The sequence below is a fragment of the Taudactylus pleione genome, unplaced genomic scaffold (genome assembly GCF_031769625.1).
Source record: "Taudactylus pleione unplaced genomic scaffold, aTauple2 ptg000225l, whole genome shotgun sequence".
Taxonomy (NCBI): domain Eukaryota; kingdom Metazoa; phylum Chordata; class Amphibia; order Anura; family Myobatrachidae; genus Taudactylus; species Taudactylus pleione.
The window spans coordinates 7,029,333-7,041,928 of NW_028284627.1; positions in this window are offsets into that span (position 1 = coordinate 7,029,333).

Sequence of the window (12,596 nt, forward strand, 5' to 3'; positions counted from 1 at the left end):
GGTGCTCCCCCCAAGTGCAAAAAAAAAATTTTTTTTTTCTGTTTGTGTGCACTGTAGCCGCACGTGCATCAACAAAGTAGCAGCCCCAAGTGTGCACCTGTGTCATAAGTCAAGGGCCGGCTGGCTCGTCTGTTGAAGGGTGGTGTAACCCCAAAGTGCTCCAAAAAATAAAAAAAATTTTTTTTTCTGTGTTTGTGACCTGTGTGCGCATTAGCCGCACGTGCATCAACAAAGTAGCAGCGCCAAGCGTGCACCTGTGTCATAAGTCAAGGGCCGACTGGTCTGTTGAAGAGCGATGTAACCCCCAAAGTCCCGCCAAAAATGAAAACATTTAAAAAAAATTTATTTTTCTGTGTTTGTGTGCGCGTTAGCCGGACGTGCATCAACAAAGGATGAGGATGACACCTTGCCTCCGTAGAGCCAGTTTGTGCAGGGACAGATTAATTGCCAGCTAGTTTTGTGGGGGCCCAAACGAACCAGTCATTTCAGTCAGAGTCGTTTGGCAGACCCTGGCGCTGAAATGATTGGTTTGTTAAAGTGTGCATGTCCTGTTTATACAACATAAGGGTGGGTTTTTCTTTGCAGTATGTACTCTTTGGGGCCTAGTTTTTCAACTGCCATCCTGTCGGCCACTGCAGTGCCACGTGTTTGTGCCGCCCACTTGTGTCGCTTAGCATAGTCATCCAGCTACCTTGGTGCAACCTTTTTGGTCTAAAAACAATATTGTGGGGTGTGAGGTGTTCAGAATAGACTGGAAATGAGTGGAAATGAATCTTACTGAGGTTTATAATAGCGCGGGAACAAAAAAAAAAAAAAATTCTGTGATTTTAGCTGTTTTTATGCTTTTTCCCCAAAAAATACAGACCCAAAACACAAAACCCAGAACCCAAAACACGGAAGGGTGGTTTTGGCAAAACCAATCCAGATCCAAAAGACGAAGAAAGATCCAGATCCAAAACACGAAAAGTGGCTGGTGCACACCCCTAATGAAAACACACTGATACTTTTCAGAAAATGCATGTAGCCATAGTATCATTGTGCCTTATAACCAATGCAGGGAAATTATACTATGATACTAATGATATAATTTGAATGTATATATCTCTAGTAGGAGAGATATATATTGAGCTGGAAGAATGCACTAATGAGATCTACCACTTAATCCATTACGCTCACCTGTAAATGATTATACTGAGTCTCCGGAGTTATACGAGGAGGAGCACAGTTGCCTAGGAGCACGCTTTGAGAAAGTTTAATCATGTGGATAAAACACGTCAGTGCGCTCCTCCCCCCCAACTGTGCAGATGATCTTGTGACCAGTGCCCGACTTACATATTTACAGTAGCTGCCCTAACAGCGGGTATCCAGCTGCAACAGGACATAACAGAATACTGCGCCAGAGGGTGGCCACCCGAAACACTGGTGATGCTGCTATACATTTGTCACTTTCTATTTGGAAGTGCAGCTGATTGCCACTCTGATCGGTGCTGCTTGTTCACGGTGGTATCGCTCAGCTACATAAGCAGATTGCTGGGATATGCACAATCAGAAATAAATGGTGCATGTTATTTACATCCAGTAGTGCATGCACCGATCACACCATGGACCTCATTCAGAGGCGGTTGCTCGGGAGCGATCGGTCACACCCAAAGTGACCGAGAATATGCAAAACGAGCGCTCAGTCGCAAAGCACATCGTAAGCGCGGAAACACCAACAACAATGAAAGCACACCTCCTATCTCTACGGCCTAATTCAGAGTCGGTCGCAGGCGGCAACCTAAGTCAGCACGATTAACACCTGTTACATTGTTAATTGCCTACAAACATCGGTTGAGGCAGTAACCATCGCCTGCACTCGCAATGCTTAAGGTAGATCCTGGGCTACCCTTAGCTCTGCGAGGAGTAGCGTCGTTATTGCAACGAGATGACGTGTGATGATTCGCTCAGTAATATATGCATGCCCTTAAAACGCCCTTTTTAAGGTCAACCACGCCTGCGTGCGCACCACCACACCCCCGTTCACAAGCACCTTCCCCTGTAACCACCCACAAACGGCACGAAATGTCAATCACAGCTATGACCTCGTAGTGACTAGCGAGCAAGAGGATTGCGGTCGGGAAGACAGGCTTGCGCATGCGCACTGCCAGGTACACGCATGCGCAGTTGAAAAAAACATCGCTCGCTACGTCCAATCGCTCCGTGCGACCGCCTCTGAATGAGGTCCCATTTGCTTGCATGTAATAATAATGCAATACAAAGCTGCTATTAGCCTGGAGGCTTGTTCATTCCGATATTGTTTCACTGGAATCGGTATGAAATACCGACGGCTGAATAGCCACCGGTTCTCATACTGACGCCGGAAGCCCGTCAGGAGGACATCCTGACAGGGGCACATAAGTACGTTAACACTCCCCTCTCCTCCCTCTAACCCTAACCCTTCCTTAGGGGTGCCTAAACCTAACCCTCCACCCGGTGATGCCTAACCCCCCTCCCCACACCCTAAACCTCCCCGGGGAGTGCATAATCCTAAATCGTCATCCCCCCTTCCCCCGCAGCTACAACCTAAACTGTGCCCGGCTTACCTCGTCCGGGATGTCGGCCGTCGGGATTTCGGCGTGGGGCTAAATATAGGCGTCGGCAATTCCACGCCTATCTTTAGTCCCGGGTCAGCCTTCCACCGTCAGGATTCCGGCAGCCGGCATGCTGGGTGTCGGTAAATTAACTGCATCCCGTTTAACTAACACTGGATGTGAGAGAACTTTTAAACATCACTAACAGGAACTATATCTTATGCCTATTTGTGCATGCCTATGCTGTTTTGGATTAACTGCTGCCCGATGCTATGACACTAACACTGTTTTTGCTCGTCTGCAGATAGATATTATCCTATTAGGTTTATAAGTAGTGTAGTGCTTCTTTTCTTTTTTTCATTTATCTATTTGTTTTGCACTATTTTGTGAAATAAAGGGTTACCTGTTCACTCACAGCCATATGGTTCATTATTGTCAATTGGAAGGTATTTTCTGTACATGGCAATGCTATGTTTGAAATGACTCCATATAATATTTTTTGGATTGCTGTTTTAAATAATTCGGAATTATTGTGTACAGTATACATATTACCAAAAATAAAAAAATATATATATTTTACGACTGGGACAGTTTCATCATCTTATACACAACACCATTTTGGATTGCACCACACCAATAGTGTTCTTTTTTTTTCTTGTCTAAAGTTCAAAAATATATATATTTTTTTAACTGGTATAAAAATAAATCTGTAGTCTTTTATAATTCAATTGAAATAGTATTTCATTAGTGTGCGTTTTTGAAAGGCAGCGTATATTACTGTACTTATTCTGGGCATTGTCATGTCCCCATTTGCTGTACCTCAAAAAAATGATCTGATGTAAAAAAATATCTGCCGTTTTTTTATACTTTAATTTAAATAGTATTTCAAGAGTGTGTGTCTTAAAAAGGCAGTGTATATTATATTGACCTGTCCCCGTTAGCTGCACCCACAAAAAATAATTAAAGTGAAAAAAAGGATTGTATAGTTTACTAAACTGCCATCCTGTATGCCTGGGCGGTATACAATCGGGAAGCCAGCAGCCGGCTACCCGACTGCTTTATACCGCCGTGGGATAAATGACTGGCGTCTATATCTAGACGCCGCTCATTTCTCCGATGCCGGGAGACAGGTGCCCGGCATCCCGATCGTAGTGATGCCGGGCGCCAGGAGTGGACAGCTGCGCGGGGGGGGGTTAGGTTTAGGGCACCCTGGGGGGACTTAGGGTTAGGCACCCCCCCCGGGGGACTTAGGTTTAGGCAGCGGGGAAGGGGGGGATATGGTTAGGCACTTAGAGGGGGGATTAGGGTTAGGGACAGAGGGGGAGGTTAGGCACCCCTAAGGAGGGTTAGGGGGGTTAGGTTAGATTAGTTGATACTTACCTTACCACTATCGGGATTTCCAGCGCTGTCGAGCTTCCGCTGCCGGGCTCTGCTGTTTTGTTGGACTGCAGCTGCCGGGATTCGAACTCCCGGCCATGCGGCAGCTAGGATATCATACAGATTCCGCCACTGCTGTGCCATTGATTCATAGATGTGCTACAGTATATTCTTTTAAAATTGTCATGTGCTTGTGCTGCTGCTCTGTCGCTTAGTTTAGCCAGCCAGCTCGCTGCAGCCTTTGGCCAATACTGACCAACAATATTGACCAATACTGAACTGTGAGGTGGTCAAAATTGACTGGACATAAATGTTATTGATGTCAATACTGTAGGAACAAAAACAGGTCAAAATTACATGATTTTAGCTGTTTTTATAAATTTTCAAAGAAATCCAAAACTAAAACACAATGAAAATTTAGAATCATAACCAAAAGATGAGGGTATGCACATGTCTCTACTTTATTTAACAATCTCTTCTTTATACTGTATATATAAAATAAAGTCCCCGGTTTAGGGGTCTGTCTGTTTGTTCAGACTAATCTTTTGAACCACTGGATAATTTTAATGGGGTTTTTACTATTTTATACAGCATTGGTCGAGCAAGGCTTAGGTGTATGAATCATTCATCTGTGACAAAAAGGAGCAGATTTTGTGAAGCAAGTCACAGAAAAAAAATCAAGCTGCTGTATAGGAGCTGGCCAGGGTGCTGAAACTGCAAGAGAGCATCAGAAACTGAGGCTTGGAATGAAGCAAGTCACAGAAAAAACTGCTGTGCTGTGGGTGTGTGTGTGTGTGTATGTGTGTGTCTGTGTGTGTGTGTAACTGACTGCTGCCGCCGTGGTAGAGCCAAAGGCTGTGCTCTGATAGGCTCTATGTGACAGTGAGAGCCAATCAGAGATAGCAAAGTGATCTGTAGCTTAGGGGAGGGCGTAGCTGTCAGGAATTTTAAAAAAAACCAACTGTCGGAAACAACATCAAAAGATTTCCAATCGATGGTGGCAAACTGTTATGCCACGGGTGTGACTCTTGAGGGTATTAGTTCCACAACAGCCTTGAGGGCTGGTATGTCTTGGCTAGATGCGGCTGCGAAGCAGCTTTGAGAGCTGATATGCCTTGGCTAGATGGGCCTGTGGGCCGTAAGACACGATGCAGCCTTTGGACCATGCAGCAGCCTTGAAGGTTGGTATGCCTTAGCTAGCCGTGGCCTGAGGGCCGTAGGACAAGATGCGGCTTTTGGGCCGTGAAGCAGCCTTCAGGGCTGGTATGCCTTGTCTAGTTGTGGCCTTTGGGCCGTAGGACAAGATGCGGCCTTTGGGCTGTGCAGCAGCCTTGAGGGCTGGTATGCCTTGGCTAGCTGTCACCTGCGGGCCGTAGGACAAGATGCAGCCTTTGGCCCGTGCAGCAGCCTTGAGGGCTGGAATGCCTTGGCTAGCAGTGGCCTGTGGGCCTTAGGACAAGATGCGGCCTTTGGGTCGTGCAGCAGCCTTGAGGGCTGGTATGACTTGGCTAGATGTGGCTTGTGGACCATAGGACAAGATGCGGCCTTTGGGTCGTGCAGCAGCCTTGAGAGCTGGTATGACTTGGCTAGATGTGGCAGATGATGGACTAGTGCACAGGTTCTCAAACTCGGTCCTCAGGACCCCACACAGTGCATGTTTTCCAGGTCTCTTCACAAAATCAAAAGTGAAATAATTATAACCATCTGTGGATCTTTTAAAATGTGTCAGTGAGTAATGAATATACCTGTGCACCTGCTGGGTGACCTGGAAAACGTGACCTGTGTGGGGTCCTGAGGACCAAGTTTGAGAACCACTGGACTAGTGCCACGGGAGAGACACAGGCATTGATATGCAGGATTGCATACTTTGGACGCTGTAGTGTGGCCTGTGTCGCCGGGTTGACACAAGTAGCTGACGCTGGATTACGACCTGTGCCGTCGAGTTGACACAAGCAGCGTATGCTGGAGTGCGGCCTGTGCAGCTGGGTTGACACAAGCAGCGTACGCAGGACTGCGCACTCCTGAACACAGAGTGCTGTCCGTGCCGCCTAGATGACACAAACGGCAGAACAATCTAGACAGGAGAACTGGAGCTAGACTGAATCACAGGAGACAATGCCAGAGCCGGAAACACGAAAACTCTTATCAGAGCAGCCTTCACACTAGCAGGAAATAGCCACAAGAGTCAAGACAGATCGGGTCAGGGATGATGAACAGCTGGTAGGAGGAGTTCAGTGAACAATCGCCCACCGTTCGCCTCGTCCTGCGTTCACAACTTGGCGGCTTGTGACACAAACATCAGAGTGCCACCATCAAATGGTAAAAACACTACCTTTGGAATAGGAGGCACCTGCCATGGAAGTAAGTGCTGTCCTCAGACAAGGGCACCAAAGTGAGGAAGCTCAATAGGAAGCCCAGGAAATATAGGGCACATGTTCGGCAGCTGGGGAGGGGTGCGCATGGAGGCTGCAAAAATATGCACAGGTGCCCCAGCCCTGGGGACATGCTGCTGATTATGCTTACTGTAGCTGCAATACAAATCTCTCATCCATGATCCTCCTGCCCTTCCCAGCACATCCCAGTGGCCGGGCCCCAGCCAGCTGCAGGGCGGCAGCAGTGATGGTTGTGGAGACATGCAGGGGGCAGGAGTGAGAAGCAGGGGGTTGTGGTGAGATGCAGGGGACTGTGGTGATGTGGCATAGGTTTTTATGAGATGCAGGTCGCTTTGGCGGGATAATATTGCTTCCGTGGGAAGCCAGGGCAGGTTCCTAGTTAGAATATAAAATAATACAGAATAGAGTAGCTTGACAGAGAACAGAGACACATAACACATGTTGAAATACAAATATAATGGAGAACTGGTATGCTAAATCAGAGTAATCATGACAACTTATATTTTATGAAGGTGTGTAAAGCTGAGTGCAGAAGTGTGGAATAGAGAAGGAAAGGGAGTTCTGGAAGCAAAAATGGGCGAATGTGAACAAAACTTCACTAAGCAGAAGCGTCACTGGGTCTGGTGACACCCGGTGTACACTTTAAATAACCCCTGTTCAGCGGAGCCTTGCTCGCCTGAAAAGGGGGCATGGTCTGACATAAAGGTGGTGACCCCGCGTGCGCCCTGCACCCCTATAGTGACGCCACTGTCACTAAAGACTTATTTAGTGCAAATATGCATATCCGAATATAACTCCACCCACAATACCCATCACATACCAATCACCACCCACTGATTCCCATATGTCAGCCATGCAGGAAAAGAGTGCAAAAACCACATCAATCACAATGCACTGTTCACAAGTTAATTTGCATATATGCAAATTGTCTTGCCCACAATGCATCTTGTTTGTTATTGATGCACTATTTTCTTGTGTTATTGACATATAGAAATGAATAAACTGTGCTTTGCATGTAGTAAGTGTTATTACTGAAAAAAAAATTATATATTCTGTATATTAAAAAAAAATAAAAAAATAGTCTCCCTATTTATTAGTTAATATTTTTTGAGGAATGGTTAAATATTGAGGAACATATGATATCGTAAGATGATCAAAAATACTCTATGTATTGTATGGTAGTCACGTGATCCCAACAGCCGGCTTCCCGACTGCTTTATCCCGGCGTGGATTAAATGACAGGCATCTATATCTAGATGCCTGTCATTTTCCCGACGCCGGGAAACAGGGATGCCGGGCGCCGCGAGGGAAAAGGTTTAGGGCACCCGGGGGGGACCTAGGGTTAGGCACCCCCCCGGGAGGGTTAGGGTTAGGCTAGGGGGAGGGAGGGTTAGGGTTAGGTACTCCCGGGGGGAACTTAGGGCTAGGCACCCCCCCGGGAGGATTAGGCAGCGGGGAAGGGGGGAAGGGGGTAGGGTTAGGCACTTACAGGGGGGATTAGGGTTAGGCACTTACATGGGGGAGGTTGGGCACCCCTAAGGAGGGTTAGATTAGTTATGGACGATCAGCATTTCCAGCGCTGTCGGGCTGCCGCTGCCAGGTTCTGTTCATCTGTCGGGCTGCCGCTGCCTGGAATTGAACCATGCAGCCGGCGGTATTTCATACCGATTCCTCACTGATGCTCTGGTTTTATATAGTGTCAGTGATGCTCTCTGTATTGTATGGTGGTTCCTGATGCTCTCAGCATTATATGGCGGTCACTGTGATGTTCTATGTATTATATGGTGGTCACTACAATGCTGTATTGATGCATAGTACAGGCAGCAACACTAATCTTTAAATCTTGAGACAGTGGAGTGTGCATGGTCCATTTATAGGCTAAGACGTCCCAGAACCATAAAATAAATGTAGCAGACGCTGGCACCTTAGTGTTACAGGACTTAAATGGATTTTGTCCTCACTCTACATACATTTTAGTCTTCTTTACAATGAGGACATCTAATCAAGAAAGCCAAGTATGCTACTGTGAGGAGGAGAGGGGGGTGATGCCCAGGCCCGCTAAGAGCCGTGGCGGGCCCGGATAATAGGGGGCATGGCCTAACGCTGTGTGCTGGGCTGCTGTGAGGGAGGGGGAGGGGCGGCGCCAGACCCGGGCACCTCAGGAAGCCCGGGCCATCTGTACCCGCTCCCCCCCCTCTCGGCGCCCCTGGTGAAGCCGAGCTGAGTCATTGCCCCGAATGACAGAGCCTAGCTTCACCAGTGTATATACAAAACTAGATTACTGCAGACCCTGCACCAATGATAGATACGCCACTGGTGTTCAGGCTTTAGCAAGATGTAGGTCAGCCTGTCCCCCTACAAATTGCTGTAGGTCTACACTTTCATATACTTGTAGGATGGGACAATATTTTTGCATGTGAACCCCTATTCTATGTTTGTATTTTTGCTCTAAGTCTATTTATGATAGTTATTGTGCCCTACTCTTTTGGTATAATACATTTGCACAATAGCTTCTACTTTGTCTTAATATTTTGTAGACAGTCCATCTGGTGATACCTGGGTAGGCAATTTGGTCTTCTTTGCCCCAGCCACGGTGTGGACCTGGTCCTGGGATCGCTTGCCAAACAGGTGTTGATCATTAGGTCTACAGTAAAAAGGTAGACAATGTAAGTTAGGAAATAGGTCGACATGTGTGTGTGTTTGTTTTATTTTATGGTTAGGCCCCTACTCCAACAGTTAGGGTCCAGGAGGGAGTGTTAAGGCACTTACCGGAGGGTTAGGCACCAAGTGGAGAGTAAAGGTGATGATTAGGGCTAGAAAACAAAAACAAACAAAAATGTGTCGACCTTCTTACTAGTCAACCTTTAGTATGTCGACCTTCAGACCCTGTCGAACCATTGCCTGTCTAACTTCCATTGTCTACCTTTTTACTGTGGACCTAATGACCAGATACCTTGCCAAACACATTGTGCATCATTGTTATTACTAATCAGCACAAATATAGAATGATGAAAGGAAGCAGAACCTGAAACCTTGTTTGGGTGACTATTACATATATTCCTGATTGCTTGCATTAAGCAGATTTAGCACTCAGTGCATTACAACAACCAAAATATTTTAAATATAACAAATGTGTTATTTTCTTTACAATTATAGTTGAAGTTAAAGGCCAATTCTCTATACGGTTCCTTTACTACACTAAATCCCCTCCTCCCCCTCGCAATATTCCCAATATATCCCTTTAGCTAGCAAGCATCAAAAATTCAAATACATTTGAAAAAGTTTTTAATCTATTTTTATATTTAACTGAATTATGGGACTTCTAAAGGCACCCTAATGTTGGATACACACTAGGGAGGCCAATCCCAGGCTTGGAAAAAAAAACTCAATCCCAGGATACCCGGAATTGGCCTATTTTAAAAAAAAAAATGCCCCAAGGTGACTTACTGGCAATGCTTTCGGCTGTAGGCGGCGGTGTCATCTGTGTCCTGTAGAGGGGTGGGTGGGCGGACCAACCGGCATCGGGCTGCACAGCGTGGCACAAGGTCATGCTGCGCAGTGCCAGCTGGGGGAAGGAAGAGCTAGGCAGCATCTGAGCACTCTGCTGGAGGTGCTCAGTGCTGCCCGGCATAAAACATTTTTGGCCAGTACTGGGATCGGAGGCTTCCAATCCCAGGATTCAATCCTGGCCATTTATAGGCCAAAATCCCAGGATGTCGCCTCCCTAGTACACACTAACATACTGTATATTGGCCGATCAATTGACGACCCTTCAGAGAGACCCTGCCGAGAGAAGCAGCCGCCGGTACCTTCAGTGCTTGCCTCTGTGGGTAATCATAAAAATCAGACAACTTTAGCTGTTTTTGGGGGAAAAAAAATTGTCAGTTAAGTGGTTAAAAATAGACATGCACAGTTTACAGACCAAGCACTTAAGTGACAGTGACTGCCACTTTTGTGGCTAAAGTCCTTGGGTTGTTTGGGCACAAAATTTTTTTGGAATGACCTCTGATCATTAATGGAGGTTGATGAGGGTGTTTGTAGTGGAGATTGCATGTGCTGATCCAAACTCCTGGAAGCTGACACTGGACTGCTTGTTATTTTGCAAATCATACTTTTGTTGAATAAGTTGCATGAACTCACTGCAAATTACATAACAGGGAGGCGGTGCCTATAGATGGTTAATGTCCTTACCTTTAACTTTGGCCTCACAAATGCTACAGATGCCTTCACAAGTGTCAGGATGCGTGTAAAAATAATTCCACGGCCAAGAGGTGGCATTTCTGGTCTTTTGCCCAGGCATGACAATGGCTCCTTTTTATCACAAGCAAGAACTGCTGTCACTGGTGGCTGACTTACTTAAACAGCCTCATTATCAGATGTTACATAAATATCCCCCTCCTCAATTTCTATTATGTCACCATCTTTACTTTTACTGCTCATCCCCACATTTGCTGAAATGGTGGAAGGAGGCTTCTCTATGAGTACAATGTCAGACTCACATAGCCAACATGGAATCCTAGACTCTCCTCAGGGGTTTATGAACAGTTTGTTCTTCAGCCTCAGCGGGGTTTTTTTGGGCACGGATTTGTCCGCTTTAAAGTGGACACCTACTAGACGCATGTGTTGCAGTATCATATGCAATTACAGAAGGAGTTGCCCGACTGCATTTAGCCCATGTTTTGCAATAGGCATTCTTCTACTGCATGAAACAGAACCATCACTTGCAAACAGCATGACTTCAACTTTTCCTAGCCACTGCATTTGGTTTATGGCATGTTACCAATTTTACATTTTTAGCAATCAATTTCCCTTGTTAGGAGTGTTTTCTTTATAACCGTGAATTTAGATTTCAGGTGCCCTTTCTTAAATTCGGTGTCCCTTGTACCACCTTTCATAGATGTTGAATTACTATCAGGACTGGCAGCAGCCGCAGCACTGGTACTGGGTTGCTTCTCCTGCTCTATCAACTGACCATGATCCATATTGACTCACAGCGCTTTGAGTAATGAACGGTGGCATGCCACCTAATGAACATTTTATTTTAACAGTGCCACTGCCTAAACACACACGTTTTATTAACTTTGTTACAACACACTGCGACTCACAGCACTTCTATTAATGGTAGCGCACTGGCACCTAATGCACATTATTTTACAAGTGTGCCTGAAGCTGTATACTTGTTTACGCGCACACACACTGCTGCATGAGTTTTAATTTTATTTTTTGATATGGTGCCTTCACTGAACAGTGCTGCACCCCACAGCCCTTCACCAACAGTCTTAGTGCTGTAGTCCACAGCCCTTCAGTCTGACACAGCCATGACAGTAGTGCCACAATAGTGCTTGCATCCTACAGCCCTTCACAAGTCTGACACAGCCACAGTAGTTCTTGCACCTCACAGCCCTTTGACAGTTTTAGTGCTGCATTCCACAGCCCCACACCCTAACCCTCTGGTGTCCTGTGTGAAATTACTCCCAAATCACAACAGGCTGAACTTTTATTGAATCCAAAACACGAACGATCCAATGTCGGGAAAATTATATTTTGCAGTGTTTGAATCTGAAGTTGACAGGAAGACCCGGGCCAGGGTTTGGATCAACTTGTAACCTCTAAGTTTGGGCGTGTTCAGATTTCAGGAATCCGAACATCTCTAATCTGGACATTATGCATCTACAAGATCAGTGCCTTTACTCCTGCAGCTGTCACACTGGCCTGCTCCCATCCAGATACTAGTGTGGACGGTGCTACCAGACCATCAGTAGCTGATCTCACACTGTTCTGCTCTCCCTGCCCGATGCGGGTGCTGCATTTTGTTACATGGGTGGAGCTGTAGAACCCAGGCCCCCCCACGAGACTCCTCCAGCATGCCCAGGTAAAGAGTATCCACTCCACCTTCAACGGCCCTGCATATTTTAACTAAATATGACGCTTTCCGATCATGTTAAAGTAATTCCAATACCGTTAAAATCCTTTAAGCACAAGTGTTTGTATTCTTCCATTGGCATAAGTTATTTTCACAACTTTGTTTTAACAGTAAAGGAGTCTTGTTCTAGGCAGGTGGCGGTGACCCAATGTTACTGGTGCATTCGTATTATTGCCAAGTGTGTTTCTAAATTTCATAAAGCTTTAGGGTTACTTAGTATGCTTTTCTTGTTTGCCATCACTTACGCCCATCTTGTATTCGCCACAAAGGAAACTCAATTATGCTGTTGATTTCTGAATGTTCTACCACTGTAGACCTACAATCTGCACCGAG